Source organism: Pongo pygmaeus, chromosome 13 (assembly GCF_028885625.2).
Source record: "Pongo pygmaeus isolate AG05252 chromosome 13, NHGRI_mPonPyg2-v2.0_pri, whole genome shotgun sequence".
Taxonomy (NCBI): domain Eukaryota; kingdom Metazoa; phylum Chordata; class Mammalia; order Primates; family Hominidae; genus Pongo; species Pongo pygmaeus.
Window position 1 is genome coordinate 77,725,731 of NC_072386.2, and position 17,348 is coordinate 77,743,078.

A 17,348-nucleotide genomic window follows, 5' to 3' on the forward strand; every position below is an offset into this window, starting at 1 on the left:
CACATGGGTGAGCAAAGCTTTAGATGATTCCATTTCCCCAAGTGATCAGCTGTTCCTAGGGAAGCTGAGGGGAGCAGAGGCAAGCTGTCCTGGCCAAGCTTTTTCCAAACCACAGGTTCATAAACAAAATAAATGTTTTTCTTTTAAGCCACAAAACTCTGGGTAATTATTAAAAAAATAAGTTTTAAAAAGAGACAACAGGAAACATAACTTATGCAGCAGAAAAGAGTCTCCTTTAAAGTAGGATCTAATAAATGTTGAGATTAATTTATTGATGACAAACATTATTGAGAAGCAGCAGATAACCAGGAGAGAGACATAAGCTGCTGAGGAGGAACTTTTCCTAAAACCCCCTTCAATTATGAACTCTGATAACAAGGCAAGGGTGTCTCCTTACAATTTCCCATCAAGTTAGGAAATAAGACTGCGAAGCAAGAAGACATATGATTAGAAAACCAACTAGAAATACTTGGTTACATAACCAAAATCAGACATTTACCTGATTTCAATTAACGAAAATTCTAAAAGAAGAAGCTTTGAGTATTTTTCATCAATCTAATATTTGATTTTCATTTTCCATTTTCTCAATGAGGAAATGAGAAAATTATGGAATGACTTTTACCCTTCACAGAAGTAAAATAAACATAGTGTACTTTGAGTGTTAAGACATCAAATGCAATTTCTCCTTTACCTTACTTCGGGTTTGTTTGTATGGAGAAGTTAAGACCATCCCATGTCTATGTTATGCCACAATGCTTCTCTATAGCACATAACCTGGCTCTGAAATTTTGAAATTCAAAATACTAATCTACTATTTGTCTCTGATAAATTGCCTGAATATTACCTGATTTTTAAGTGCTGCACTCCTAAAACTTTTTCTTGCAGTGAGTTAAACTTTTTTATTCCAAGAATCCTCTACTAAGCTAGAAAGCAGAGCTGTGCATCTCTGTTTCAGTAAAAGGAGGTCAATACAGAAATTGTGGTTTCTGAGAATGCAAGATGTGCACCAAGAAAAGGATTAGCCACAGTGCAAAACAAGAGAACCAGCTGCCAGGTGGAAAGAGGATGTGTGAACTGAAAGATGATAACTTCACTTGATTTCCACTGAGGAAAGCTGGCAGCTTGGACTTAAACTTTTCTTCCTGGATGTTAAACATCTATGGATGGTTCTGTGAATTATAAAGAGTTAGTGAAACATAAGGCACTAAATAGTAGACTATGTCAGCAGATCCTGTTACCAAAATTTACTGAAAATGAAACTATAGAGGGAGGCACTGGAAAAGAGACTAAAGGTTTAAATGGAGAAAAAAAGAAATAAAGTGTGTCTTGTAAGCCTGACTTCCCATCATGTCTTAGAGTAAGTAAGGTATAAGCTGGCCACGGACTCCTTTGAGACACAAAAGGTGAAGTTGAAGATATTCCACTACATTTAATTTTTATTATGACATAAGACAACTGGTAATATGCAACATGACTGAAAAAAAAGTCTCATTAAATTCGATTTGGTCCTGATATAAGAATAGACATAAACAATCTAAGAATTGATAATCTAAAAATAAACCTGCACATTTACAGTCAATTGATTTTATACAAGATTTCCTTTTAAAGAATTTCCTTTTCCATAGAGATATGGCATGATGAATATCTTGTTCTACAGTTTTTTTGAGGGGACACAACTATATCATTGGGAGGCTCCAGTCAAGTAGAGATCTCCCTTCTTCCTAATCGAGATTCTTCATCTCAAAATGGTGTCCACCAAATATCTTAATCCAGGTAGTCTCTTGCTTAGGAATTTACGAAATAAGAACCTTCTGGAGAAGTTAGAGGCTATTGATTGAGATGGTTAAAAGCTGTCCCTTATTATATGTTTTACTCCCAAGGCAGACATCAAAGTGGCTAATAATTCTATGCCTGATGTCTAACTCAATTCTATGGGAATCTACACAAAACGTTTTATTTATGAGACAGAGTCTCGCTCTGTTACCCAGGCTGGAGTGTAGTGGCTTGATCACTGCTCACTGCAGCCTTGATATTCCAAGCTCAAGTGACCCTCCTACCACAGCCTCCAATGTAGCTGGGATTACAGGCATGCACCACCATGCCTCAGCTGTTAAACAAAAATTTTTTTTGGTAGAGTCAGGGTCTCACTTATATTGCTCTGGCTGGTCTCAAATACCGGGGCTCAAGCACTGTTCTTGCCTCAGCCTCCCAAAGTGCTAGGATTACTGGCATGAGCCACCTCACCCTACCAGGTGTTCCATGGAATGGTTTGAGAGGCAGTTCTATACAGAAGCCAGAAGGCCTGGGTCTGAATCCCAGCTCTACCAGATACTAGCTGTGTGAGCAAATTAATTTTCTGTGTCTCTGGTTCTTTATCTATGAAATGGAGAGAATAATACCATCTACTTCACTGGGATGTTGGGAAGATTAAACTGGGGACTGACATGAAGCACTTAGGAGAGTACATGGTGCATGGTGAGCTACATATAAGATTTGCTTAGAAGCACTTAGAAGAGCACATGTACATAGTGAGCTACAGATAATATTCGCTATTAGCATGATAATTTTTACTTTTTCTATATCTTGACAATTGTATGTTTAGGCAGGTGGCATTCCAATGGAAGTGGTCTCCTATAGCTGCACTGAATCATTCTTCACACCACTGAAAGTGGCAGCAAATAGGGAGCATATAATTTACAGCTTACTTTTCTCTCTGTATGACTCAGTGGGCAACAGTCATGTATGTACTACAATGTAAACAGCACCTCCTGGATTGAGTAGTTCATAACTGACATGACCAGCAGAGACAGGTTGAGCCACGGAGCTGAAAACCCTGGACTCTATTGCTAAATCAAGGCTTCCGAATCAATTTCCTCCCAGCAGCTGTTGCTGTGGCACTGCTTTCACAAGTACTCTGCTGAGCGCTCGGATTAAGAGGCTGTGCTATCATTCATCAGACAAGCTGCAGCCAGAACTGTTCAGCTGACAAACTGGCAACCACCCAGAAATACAGTTTTGGCTACATAGTGAAGGAAGGCAAATTTAGATTCTTTTTTCATACTGAGAAAAACATGAGCATTTGATTGAACAATTCTCCTCTCTTAGACTAATTGGTTTTAATTTCATATTTAATTCTAAAAATACACTTAGAATAAAAGATTTACTGTGTTAATGTCTCAAAGAAGAAATAATTTGTATGGTATATTTTGTTCTATGCTGAAAGCTGCCAAGCTAAAATATTTCCAATTTATACAAGGATAGGTGACATGCATGTCAGATATTATTTTCCCTTTAAGCAAATTTATGATAAGACAAAATTATCTTCCATTAAAAATAAAAGCCATGTCAAATTAAGGGCTGCAGACTGGGCAACAAGTGCTGAGACGTAAGGTCAGTGAGAGTCAGGTCAGAGAAAGCTTCGTGAAGAGGAAATTGCCAGCCAGGTCTGAATGAATGAGGCTAGATGAGCAGGAACTGAGAAGGCAGGAAGGACAGCATGGGTAAAACTGGTGCTGACATCTGCCCAATTAACTCTGAGGATAAAGTCTAATGGCAGGGAAATAAAAACATATGTCCATACAATAACCTGTAAATGAATGTTCACAACAGCTGTTTTCATAATAGCCAAAAAGTGGAAACAACCTAAAGGTCCATCAGCTGATGAATGAATGGAAAACTGGTGCAGCCATGAAATAGACTATTACTTGACTAATAAGAAGGAATAAACTACATAGGTGCTACAACATGGATAAAATTCTGAAAACATTCTGCTAAGTGAAAGAGCCAGTCAGAAAGGACTTCATATTGTATGACTCTGTGTATATAAAACATGCAGACCATACAAATCTACAGAGACAAAAGTGGATGGTGGTTGCCTACAACTGGGGTAGGTGGAGAGACATCGAGTGGGGTTGCAGTCATGGCTTAGAGATGTGGGGTTGCTTTTGAGAGTGGTGAAAATGTTCTAGCATTGATTGTGCTGATGATTACCCAACGCTGTGAATATACTAACAGACACTGAGTTGTACATTTTAAATGGTTGAACTGTCTGACATGTGAATTATCTCTCAGTGAAACTGTTTTTAAAATCTCATAGTAAGATCAAGATCATTTTCTCAGCTCTCTGCTTGAATGTACATACTCTATCAGATCTGAATATTTCTATGCCATTACAGTATATTTTAAATGAAAGGAAGATGAAGGCAATGCCTAACTTTTCAAGTAGTTTGTAAATTAAAACGTGTGCATTTCAAAGAACAGTATGATGGCCTTTTGTACAAGTTAACCTAGAATCCATGAAATGAATAGGCACAGCTTCTGTGTCCATTCAAAAAAGTGAAGAAATAAGACAACTTTCTGGAATATTCCATTAAACATTCTCCTCTGACTTAATCTGGCTTGTCTCACCCAGGCAATAAGGAAATTATCTAAAAATACTGTTTAACAGGAAAAAGTCAATTTTCTGTGAGGAATGATGTATCATTCTCAACTTTCCCAAGAGTAAATATTGTAAGAGAAAACATAGGCAACTATTTTTCAAAATGGCAGAACAAGAGCCAGAGTTGAAGAAATAAGTACATTATAAAGATAATAAAATGGTAATAATTAATTATAATGAAAATACAAAATCAAGCTGTCCACTGAAATTAGTATCCTAAAACACTTTATATTATTCAACCAGCTACAGATTAACTGTCTACCTGTTAAATTCCATACATACTTGACTTCCTACTTGAAATAATTTTTTCTTTGAAGTCCACGTCTCATCCAAATTAATATGACAATATGATGTACCTTCCAGTGGAGACTGACACAGAAAATTTTTTAAGGTGATCGGCCAGTTCTTTTTGAAGTTGTCTCACAATCACCTTTTAAAATATTTTTGTTACCAATTTTATAAAGTGCCTTATTATTAAATTATGTTAATAATATTTAACTCTAGCATACATACTTTGAAAATTATTACTGCATACACAGATTCACTTTCTTTTCCTCATATGTACACATTCTTCTTTATTACTGAATTCAGTGAGGGACATAGAAGGTGTTATCTTCCTGCAAAATCGGTATTCTTTTACATGACAGATTGATTCAGCCCGCTATTCATTCATCTTAGACCCTCAACTCAACCTGAGTTCCTCACATATTCAGTCACCTGTTGTTTCACATATTCAGTCACCTTCCAACAGATTCCTATCACAGAATAAAAGTAAAATTCCAACGGCCTTCAAGGCCCTAGGTAACACGGATTCTACCTCCCTCCCTGACCTCAGCTCCTACAACTCTGTCCCGTACTCACTTCAATCCCACTCTCTGTGAACTCTGCCACCCCTCACTAGTCTGAAAATGGGGATTCAATGTCAAACTCATAAATCACAGACAGCTACAAGTATCTTTGCACTGGAAAGAGTTATATCCAAATGATAGTCATTGAGACTTAAAATGTAAATTATGAGCTAATTATTCATAAAAAATATTCACAGTAAATTATAAATACCTAGCAGTGGGATCATTACATCAAATATTTTTTGCTAAAATTTACCACATTTATTCCAAATTGTGATTTTATAACAAGTAGATACCTTTAAAATACTAAGTGGTCAGAAAAATACATAATGTGAGACTGACATATTTTCACACATTGGTATGAAAAAAACAAAGTTATACCAACTAAAATACATAAAAGAGAGAGCCACTGAAGGAAAAGCATCACAAGACACAGCAACACACTTCAGTTCATCTGGGAAATCTAGAATTAAGTGTCAAAGCAGCTCACTTAATTGTATCTTAATTTCAAAATACACATTTCAGGTACAAGCATTTCCACTTACCCGCTTCATTATGGTCTTAAAATGTGGCAACATAAAGACATTAAATTTGTTATTTCAGTAGTATAAGACTACATACCTTATCAACATTGCTCTGTATCTACTAAAATTTCATAGGTGACATAATGTCTTTACTCAAAGGAAAGCACCTGTCAGCTCTACCTTTTATTTCCTGGAAACAAAGTATGTTTCCAAGCTGATACAGTAAACACACTTTTTTTGGTTTTTTATTAAAACAGCTTCATTGAAATATGATTTTTATTAAAACAGCTTTGCTGAAATATGATTTATAGAATTTATCTGTTTTAACAAACAGTTCAAAGATTTTTAGTAAATTTACTGTGTCGTGCAACCATCTCTACAATCCAACTTTAGAACATTTTCATCACTCCAGGACAATCCCTCATGCCCATTAGCAGTCACGACCCATTTCCAGCCCCAGGCCTACACAAACATTAATCTTCTTTCTGTCCCTATACATGTATTTCCTGGATGATTCATGTAAATGGAATTAGACAGTATGGTAAACACATTTTCATCTATTTATTTTCACATTGAACTAGGTTCAACATATAGCCAGAATGAAATGTTTAAATTTTCTTTCTAGAAGGTTAAAAATAGTTTGCTTCATACTTACTTTTCCCTGTGCTTCTTCTTTTTCATACTGAAACAGTTTTTCTTTTAAATAATTGTATTCATTTATTAATTCCTTATTTTTTTCTTCTAAAGAAAAAATTCTTCTAAAGATCTTTCCTTTCTCAAGACAGTCTCCTTTGATATTAATGACTATCTCTTTATTATTGCCTTCCTTATGAGCATCCTTTAGTTGTTGTTCATGCAAGAGATTTTTGAGTTCTTGTTGACGTATTCTCTCCTCTAAAGAGTTCTGCTTTCCAATGGATTGACTCTCTTTAGCTTCCGCATTTGTATGCATCTGCTCCATTTCCTTTATTTGATGCTGCGCTTGCTTTAGGTCCATCTGTACACTTTCTAAAGCCAATGTCTTTTCCCTGAGAGCATCTCTTGTCTCATGGAGCTTATCTTTTAAGGTATTGAACTTCAACCGAGCTTTAGAAAGTTGTTTAGTAAGCAACTCATTCTTATCTGTTAGTTGAGAAATATTAGAACCCATTTTTTCATGTCCAGAAACATTTTCTGCTCTCCGTAAAACTAGTTCCAGGTCTTTTGTTTCCAAAATTTCGTTGTGCTCATTTATAGCAGTGGCCAGGCTAGAATGGAGGGATTCAGCTTCAGCTTCTAGTCTTTCTTTGATGTGTTTTTCCTTCTCCAATTTTGAATTCAGCCTTGTATTCTCAGCTTTCAGATCATTGAGCTCTTGTGAATACTGGGCCATTGTTTTTGTTATCATTTCTTCATTGAGTCTTATACTCTTTTCAAAGTTAGCATTTCCTTCTGTAATACTTTTAATTTCCTGAATCTATTCTTTTTCCTTTCTGAGATTGTCATTTTTTATTGCGTATAAGTCCTGTTTGAGCATGGCAATGTCTCTCTTCAACATATAATTTCCATACTTCACATCCTTCTTTTTTCCATAACTTTGAGACTCCTAAATAAAACAAAACAAATTTTTAGCTAGCACTCAATAAAATAACATATCACGGTTATTTCTGAAGTGAAAGAACAACCTGTACATTCATGCAATTAAAAGTTGCTGTAAGTGGATATCCAACTGGAGAAAAAGGTGAAGCAAAACCTGGAACCTTAGAGAACATACATTTCAAAAAGTTCAAAAATTTATTTGAAGTCAATGAATCCATAAAAGTACACACACACACACTCTCTCTCTCTCTCTCTCGAGAACTTTTAAGAATATCAGAATTGGAAAAGTCTTTCTCTGAATTACAACAAACTCAAAGTGTAAAGTTAAATGTTAAAAAATCTGGCTAAATTAAAATCTTGGAAAAAGAAAATTGTGTTTATACTCTGATATCTAACCCAGACACCACCCTACAGCAAGAGCTTTACCTCCATCTCCATGTCTATTTGGACAGATAAAATCTCTCAAAGTTTTCAAAGCTCTGTTTCCCTGATCATATTCTATTGTGAGTTTACTCAATATTTTTTAGTCAGTTGTAAGAATTACATTTACTAAATCATAAATCTAGATATAGTACTAAGCACTTCTACATACATACATTGATGAACTTGTTTAGTTATCACAATCCTTAAAAAAGCAAGGTTAAAAATATAAGCAAGCTGCAGGATTTTCCTCAGGGCTTCTGACTCTACTTCTAGTTCTCCATCAGATCACAGTTACTTCTGTGGTGTAAATATATCAACACAAAAACAGAGAAACAAAAAGACACAGGCATAAAATGTGTCTTCTGCCTTTATCACCTGGATTCTCCATGAAATAGCCAGATTGAGAGGATGTGACCTTGTGGGGCTTCAGAAACAGAAAAGAAGCTTTCCCTTTTCTGCACTAAGCTATTCTTTTCTCCTCATTTTTTCATTTGGTTCCTGGGATATCACAAAAGTGAAGGTGCTCACTGAAATAGAGGAACCAAAGTTAGCCACAACACAAGGAGCCGAGTGAAACTGCTGAGTTGCTAGTGCAGAATCCTGGAAAATGAGATGTTCCTCAAGTTTACATTCAATTACCACAAAAGTTTATAGCTAGAAGATATACAGTGTAGTTGCCCACTCTAGCCCCATTATCTACTTGATAATGGAAGTAAAACCAAGAAATATTAAGTAACTCACCCAAAGCTCCTAAGGTGGCATTACCTAGCATTTCATGGCACCAAAAGGGAAGATACAATTACATATCGCTGAATTGCATAAATTACCAGATAAATACATCAAATTCATCAAATAAATTAAAAGTGTGTTTTGGCAAAGCTATTTAATGGCTCAGAGGGTGGTGGGGGGCCTCATTTGCTTTTACTTTGAAAAAGGAAAATCTCTAGATTTTTGTGTATCTTTACAACACAATGTACAGGACTCTGCCTTCTACTATAGAGCCAAATGCTAAATTTCTGGCTGAAGAGTTATGCTACTTATATGATAAAATCATACATGTCAACACCTACCATATTTTATTAAACAACATCATGTAAAAGTCGGATTCAACAGAAACATTGGAGAGTGGTGATTTTTTTAAATATGTGAAAGTATGTGTATTTTTTTCCAAAAATATTTAAAGTGGCCATGATGGAAGTTTAAGTTTAAACAGTTTGAGTCAAACAGACAAACTTGCATGCATGAAAGCACATTAAACGGACTTGTTTGGCTGGGAATATTTGTTGCAACTCTCAAGGTCAGCTACATTTTCATGTCTTTTCTCAGTCATTGCTTCCCTCCCATTGTTTTACCATTTTATCATTTAAATAAATGTAATTCATCTTTAAATGAATATAGAAAAAAGAATCTAGACGTTATTTCTTTAGCAATTTCCCTTATGCTTATCTGGTTCAGAAGGTCACATGGTATATGGCTAAATAATTTTCCCAGCCCATATGCCACTTGGAAGACTCATAGTGAGACTTAGGTTGATGAATGAGGAAAGATTATGAGAATGTTTTCTAGAACTGTCATTTAAATAGCAGCACTAATCTACTTTGACACATAATTATACATTTAGATAACTCCACTGTAACTATACACATGAGATTTTCTTGAGTAGAAAACCAGAATGAATCAGATAACTTATAACACGAGAAGCAGCAAGGGAACCTCTTTCTTTTTATAGTTGAACTTTTTTTCTTCAAAGCCAGGAACTCTACTTTTAACAAGCCCATCTCATTCTTAAGCCTTTGCATATCTTGCTGTAAGTCTTCTTCTAGATATGCTTTTGATGTTCTGTCACTATGTGGTGGAGAATAACTCACATTTTCTAATTCAGGTTTCATGCTTTTATAGATATTAGCAGTGGAACTGTCATATGTGGGTCCCTGAAACACACTTGCCAGTCATCTTCTAAGCTTTAGAAGAGCTTCTAAGTTCCATACAGCTTGTGGAACAAGCACTGTATTGGTTAGTGTCTGTAACAACAGAAATACTGTGGCTTTCTATCCGTATCACATGCTTCCATTCTTTGGAGTGAGCAAACCACAAATCAAAAAGACTTTTTGGATGTCTAGACTGAGTCCAGTGTCTAAGGTCTAATTTCCAATCTGTGGTATTTTAGGTGATATTTTCTTGTCATTGGCATATCAAACTCTTGGTCTTCTTTCATTTCAACCATAACTACTAGGTTCCTTAATTTTTCAATTTCTGTGTCATTACAACAATTCTCTTTCTTCTTCATCTCTGTGAGAAACAGTCTACATGTCTGGTTTGTTATAATTTTTACAGTCTGATTTATTTTCATTTGAATAAAGCTTAGAAGATGACTGGCAAGTGTGTTGGAGGGACCCAGAGTATAAATGCAACGACAAGACCTGAGTGAGATGGGCTCCTTCTGTTCAGGCAATGCCTGGAATACTACAGAGTTAGACACTCCAGGTGCATCTGCTTCCTCACCATCAGGGATAGGATTCATCAGATTATGGGACACTCCCTTTAAGTGTGTCCCTCTTTAGAGTTACAATGTAAGAGCTCTTCCTCAGGACAAACAGTAATTTTGAATTTTTCCAAACTTTCGCCAATCTTCAGTTGAACTTTTTTGCAATTAATTTTTTTTTTTTTTTGAGATGGACTTTCACTTTTATTGCCCAGACTGGAGTGCAATGGCATGATCTTGACTCACCGCAATCTTTGCCTTTCGGGTTCAAGCGGTTCTCCTGCCTCAGCGCCCCGAGTAGCTGGGATTACAGGCATGCGCCACCACGTCCAGCTAATTTTGTATTTTTAGTAGAGACGGGGTTTCTCCATGCTGGTCAGGCTGGTCTCGAACTCCCGATCTCAGGTGATCCGCCTACCTCAGCCTCCCAAAGTGCTGGGATTACAGGTGTGAGCCACTGTGCCCGGCATTGTAATGAATTTTAAAAGAAGTCCTGAATATACAGATATTTCCTCTTTGTTACAATTCTTACTCAGTTCTGGTTCTTGAGACATTTTTTTGCAGGTGCAAAAGTGGAAAATTAATTTGCTCCTTTTGTTTCTCAGATGTCTTTTCTGACAGGGTTCATGTTTTATTTTTCATTTTTTTATTTTTTTTAATTTTATTATTATTATACTTTAAGTTTTAGGGTATATGTTGTTACATATGTATACATGTGCCATGTTGGTGTGCTGCACAGGGTTCATGTTTTAAAATTAACTTTATTCTCAATTAAGTATGAACAAAGAAAAAATAGAAAATAATTAAAATTGAACTGTGAAACTTAATCTATGTTTTACTACCCCTAAGTAACTGGATTATAACTAAGAAGTAAAAAAATAATTTGCCTTGGCTTAATATAGGAGAAAAACATGAACCAGGAAGTTTAACTCTCACTGTTTGTTTGGAGTAAACTTAATTCATTATCAATTAAATCTCACAGAAATGGGTTCATAGATGATATGTAGTATTCTAAAGCCTTCTCTCTTGAAAGGATTTTTACCTCAGCATACCCTAAATAGTGAACCCGTACAGTGAAATCATATTTCTGAGGATTAACTAAAGAGTAGGCAAATGCTAAATTATTAGAAGCCAAAATGAATACCAATCAGAAAGAGAAGAAAATTTTTAGATTCTACTTCAAATGCTATACTGTAATATGATAGTGTTATCTAGATAGGTTATCTGCTTATACCCAGGTCTAATATATTCTAAGCTCCACTAGCAGCAGTGGGTTAAAAAATTTTAATAGCATTTTCTATTTATGTTAAAACAAGAAAGTTATGTTTGCACCTTGACACCAAAGTCCATTCTGGAAGGCATAATTCTCTCAATAGGCAGTTGTGTTGATTTTATGATCCCATCCTCTCCCTGAACATAGACATCGAAGACAACCAGCAACCAGAAAACAGACGAAGACTTTAACCTCAGCACTGGTGACCAGCAACATAAAACTGCAAAGTTTGAACCACTGGGAATGATGACTCCTTTAACATGAGGTGAACTCAGTGGCCATCACTGTTCAATTGTTCATAATTTCTCTTGCTTAGTAATACAGCTCAATTTTTGATGTTACCTTCTTTATCATGAAGAAGGTTATAAAAATAAAAGAGCAAAGAGAGTTCTGGAAATTTCTGGCCTCAATTCCAAGAGTACAGATAGCTATGAGTTACTACAGACTGTAAGAATATTTTAAATTTTATAACTGGCTAAATTGTTTAAAATTCAATATGAAATTACGCTCTGTTGGATTCTAAAAGAATAGTCTAAAAGGTCACTTCATTTGGACTATGCTATGTTATTAAATAAAAACAAACAAACCAATATTAAACCAGAAATTTAAATTGTTATATACCTGTGGCTGCTTATTCTCACTTCTTTCAAGCCTTTCTTGCTTTTCTTCTGAAGCGAATTTTAAGTAGTGTTCTGCTGACAAATCCATATGTTTAGTTAAAATGAATGACTTAGAATAAAGAGCATAATCTTTATAAAAATGGATACAAAATAACATACACTTTTCTTTTATAAATTGAGAGTTTAAATGAAGCTTAATGTTTACTGGAATATTTACATTTTTAAGAAACACTTCTACTTATCTAAAACTTTAACAAATCACTTGGGGAGACACTAGATATCAGCAGGTTCAAGCCATGCAAAAGTCTCAGGGTCACCCACAAATTATTCCACCCAACATAAATAAACAAAGCGGCTGGAAACAAAACACAATTTCAAAATACAGTAAAAACACATAAAGTAACACTTTACTATTGTCTACTTCATAATAGTATCTTTTTAACAACATGCTAAGTGAGTTGTTATTTACTAATAATTTGCAAAATTTTTGTTACCATTATACCTTTATAGTGTACACCCTGTTTTTTACATCTGAAATGTTTTCCTCTACTATTCTGACAAATTTATTTTTGTGTTTTAAGACTCAGAATGTAGGCTGGGCACAGTAGCTCACACCTATAATCCCAGCACTTTGGAAGGCCCAGGTGGGATAACTGCTTGAAGCCAGGAGTTTAAGACCAGCCTGGAGACCATAGTGAAACCCTGACTCTATAGAAAATTTGCCAGGCATGGTGGTGTGTGCCTATAGTCCCAGCTACACAAGAGGTTGAGGCAAGAGGATCCCTTAAGCCCAGGAGTTACAGTTTGCAGTGAGTCTCAATCATGCCATTGCACTCCACCCTGGGTGACAGAGTAAGAACTTGTTTCCAAAAACAGAAAAAAAAAAAAGGAAAAAAGGCTCAAAATGCTATGTGAAGTCCTCCCTGAATCTGGCTATCTTTCTCCACATACACAGGTGTCTCCTTCCTTGGGGCTCCCTTAGTACTTTGTCCATTTTTCTAGTGTCACTTCACCATCTGAGCTGCACATCATGTCTTTGCATGTCTATCCCCTTTGTTGCTAGACTGTAGCAATCATCTTTGTATAAAGTCTTTATTTTACTAAATATTTATTGAGTTCCTGCTAAGTGGTAGGCACTGGGGTTTAAAGAATGAGAATAAAAGCTGTCAGGGATGGCTTTTCTAGAGATCATGCCTGGGCTGAGACTTAGACAGTGAGGTTCACCAGATTAAAAGAGGCAGAGGGCAGGAAAACAGTGCATGCCAGGCAGTGGCAAGAGAGGGAGAGAAGCCTCCCAGAGCGTATGTATTTGTCTACTTGAGAGGGATGGTGACGGGGCATCACCAGCAGCTCAGTAATGCCAGAAAAAGGAGCAGACAGAGAAAGGGCTGCAGATGGAGATTTGGGCAGAAGCCAGTTTCTGAAAGCCTTATATAAACCAACTATTATTGTCATTTCTTAAGTTTATAAAAAAAGCAAAACAAATTAGAAAAGCATAATTCCAAGAAAAAAACCCAACATTTTATTTTATTGTATCTTATCTTATTTGACTTGATTTTTCTTAAAGATGGGGTCTCACTCTGCCACCCAGGCCACAGTGTAATGTTGCTATCATAGCTAACTGCAGGCTCAAACTTCTAGGCTCAAGTAATTCTCCTGCTTCAGCCTCCCAAGTAGCTGGGATCACAGGTGCAGAACACCACACCCAGCTACAGTGTTTGAAAAAATAGACATGGGGTCTGGCGATGTTGCCCAGGCTGCTGGACCTCCTAGCCTCAAGGGATGCTTCTATCTCAGCCTCCAACACTGACGAGATTACAGGCAGAAACCACCATCCCCGGCAATACCAATATTTTCAAATGAATAAACTGGAGCTCCATCATTTTATTTTATCATGGATGGGTGAAAACCTTGTAATAGTCTCATGTACTCCATGGATTTGTGACAAGGAAACTATAGCATTAACTATGGCTGAAGCGTCCCTTGTCTCCCAGCCTCTTTACGTGGTTAAGAGTAGAGACACTCAAATGTCTTACCTTTTGCACCTTCTTTTCTTTTTTTCAAAATTCCAGGTTTCATAGCTGCTGTTTCTGTCAAACACGCAAGCTTGTTAGATATTCCTTCTGGAAAACATCATCCCTCTGCCTCCTTACCTGGCAAAGTTTCACTTACTCTGCATGCTTCCCCTAAATCCTACCCATTTTTTTAGAAGCTTGCAGTCATCACCACAAATTTAAAAGTGCATGGCATCTAATGAACATAATAAACACCCAGTGAATAATAACTACATGCTCCCAGGTGACATCTATCCTCCATCTACCCTCTACATAATGGGTCAGCACACTGCAGACCACAGGCCAAATCCTGCCTACCATGTTTTTTCTCAATGAAGTTTTATGAGAGTACAGTCATGCCTATTCACTGACTTGCCACCTATGACTGCTTTCACACTACAATGGCAGAGTTGAGTAACTACAACAGAGCTACTTAAGGCCATTTAAGCATGGCCTTCAGCTGCTTAAATCATTTTTGAAAGAGAGAGAGAGACCACATGGCCTAAAATATTTCCTATTTGGCCCTTTACAGAAAAAGCTTGCCAATCCCTGCTTTATACCTTGAACAGAATGCCCTAATTCTCAAATCGAATCTAATGCCTCCCCTGCTCACAATTTTCCAATGAATTTCTAGAGCAAATACAGCTGGCTCTCTACCCAAGAGCAGTTCCTTGTTGTTTCTTGCTGGAGAATCACAAATTTATTTGGGTATTTATTATCCCAATACCCCTCCCCAGCTTCAAAGGATAAGTGATTATTCTAAGCTAATCAGATAACTACATTTGCTTTCCCAGTGCCTGGTTTAGGAAGGAGCATGTGGTGTGACCCAGCTAATAAAATATTACAAAAAGGGCTGAGCACGGTGGCTCATGCCTGTAATCCCAGCACTTTGGGAGGCCGAGGCAGACAGATCACGAGGTCAAGAGACTGAGACCATCCTGGCCAACATGGTGAAACCCCGTCCCTACTAAAAATACAAAAATGACCTGGCCATGGTCGCACATGCCTGTTGTCCCAGCTCCTTGGGAGGCTGAGGCAGGAAAATTGCTTGAACTTGGGAGGTGGAGTCTGCAGTGAGCCAAGATTGTGCCACTGGACTCCAGACTGGCGATAGAGCGAGACTACATCCCCGAAAAAAAAAAATTACAAAAAGTCCCCTGCATGCTTCTGAGTTTTCTCCCAATTTAAAAGACACATGTGAAGAAAAGCAGCCCTTCCAGCCTTTAGATACTGTCTTGTGATAACATGATGTTTGGAGCTGTTGCTAAGTAGCCAACCATGAAAGGAGACATGAATAAGACACTGCCAACAGCATAGCTGAAAGAGGAAAAAGTGGGATCCAATAATATCGCTGTACAACCAAAACAAGTCTGGTTCTTATAGTTTTGGCCACTGTTAGGTCTTCTAGAATTTGCAGCCAAAAGCATTCTACCTCAGAAGTTTCCCCTGGCCTACAGGATAAGATCTACTTATTTCTATACTATTAAAGGTCTTTCATTGAACTTGTTTCTAGAAACAGGTAAAACAACAACAAAGTCTTTCCTAAGCTTGCCTTCACTGACACATACTAAACATAATAAATACATAATAAATAACAACTATAAGCTATTTTCACCTCATTACCAAGAACTCCATATATATTTTTTTTCACTAGTAAATTTGAACTGCTCATAAACTCTACAAAGTTCACTCAGATGTCCTATCTTTTGAACTTGCTCCTTGTGTTTTAAAATTTTCATTCTTCGTGGCTGCTGCTTCTGTCAAACATGCAAGCTTATTAGATACTCCTTCTGCCAAGCATCATCCCTCTGCCTCCTTACCTGGCAAAGTTCCACTCACTCTGCAAGCTTACCCTAAATCCTACCCACATTTTAGAAGCTTGCATTCATTACCACAAATGTAAACGTGCCTGACACATACTGAACATGATACATACATAATAAATAATAACTATAAGCTCCCAGATGACATTGGACACACAGTAAGCACTACTTAAGGTAGTAAATAAAATAAATAACAGTGGTAATAACAATCTCCTAACTGTATTTTTTAAATGTATTTTGTAACATTGGAAAAATGCTTAGTCTATAAAAGATACATGATGGTTATTTTTTAAGTGGACAAGTATATGAGTGAATTAAAATATTCTTCTTAAAAATTCTGTTGAAAAAACACAAAAATTAAATAGTTATCTATATTCTATTATGAGCATCTTAAAGACAAAAACTATGTCAATTCCATCTTTGTCTCCTACAATTTGCCAAACCTAACTTATAGAAGTGGTTTGATAATTATGTACTAAATTAACAGTGTCTTTATACGGTTCAGACTGTACAATGCATTAGGTGTCATGTTTTTGTTATTGTAAACCATTTTTATAATTTTATTATAATTTTTTTCATTTTTTGAGCCTAGAGTTTGGCTATTAGAATATTTATTATGATCATCTCTTGCCTAATGGTAACAGAGTATCTTTTTTTTTTTTTTTTTGAGATGGAATCTTGCTCTGTCACCCAGGCTGGAGTGCAGTGGCACATTCTCGGCTCACTGCAATCTCCACCTCCTGGGTTCAAGCAATTCCCCTGCCTCAGTCTTCTGAGTAGTTGGGAATACAGGTGCCCACCCCCATGCCTGGCTAATTTTTGTACTTTTAGTAGAGATAGGGTTTCACCATGTTGGCCAGGCTGGTCTCAAACACCTGACCTCAAGTGATCTGCCTTCGTTGGCCTCTCATGTGCTGGGATTACATGCATGAGCCACCACACCCAGCCTGGTGACAGATCATCTTGTTCCAGCAAAATTACTATTATTATGATAATTATCCAGCACATAAAAACACACAGCTTGTTCTAAGAAGTGAATATATCTCATGAGCTTCCAACTTATGGTGAATAAATTACAAATAGACCTTGTTTGTATAGGAATATGTAACATAACTTCTGCTTCTTGGGAAGGAATTACTTTTCTGTCTTCTGCATTCAGTAGGTATCTTCAAAAATAATCTCTTATTTGTATGGGTGCACACTGGCTCAGTTTTATGGTTCTTATTGCCGTTTGTTTATGGTATCAGACAGGGATTGTTGAATTCCTAGTTCTAAAGACAGTTAC

General features: G+C 36.6%; 1 pseudogene; it reads right to left on the bottom strand.

The window, feature by feature from the left end:
• Positions 1-17,348, bottom strand: part of LOC129044609 (ankyrin repeat domain-containing protein 18A-like) — a 47,803-nt pseudogene that overhangs the window by 15,884 nt on the left and 14,571 nt on the right.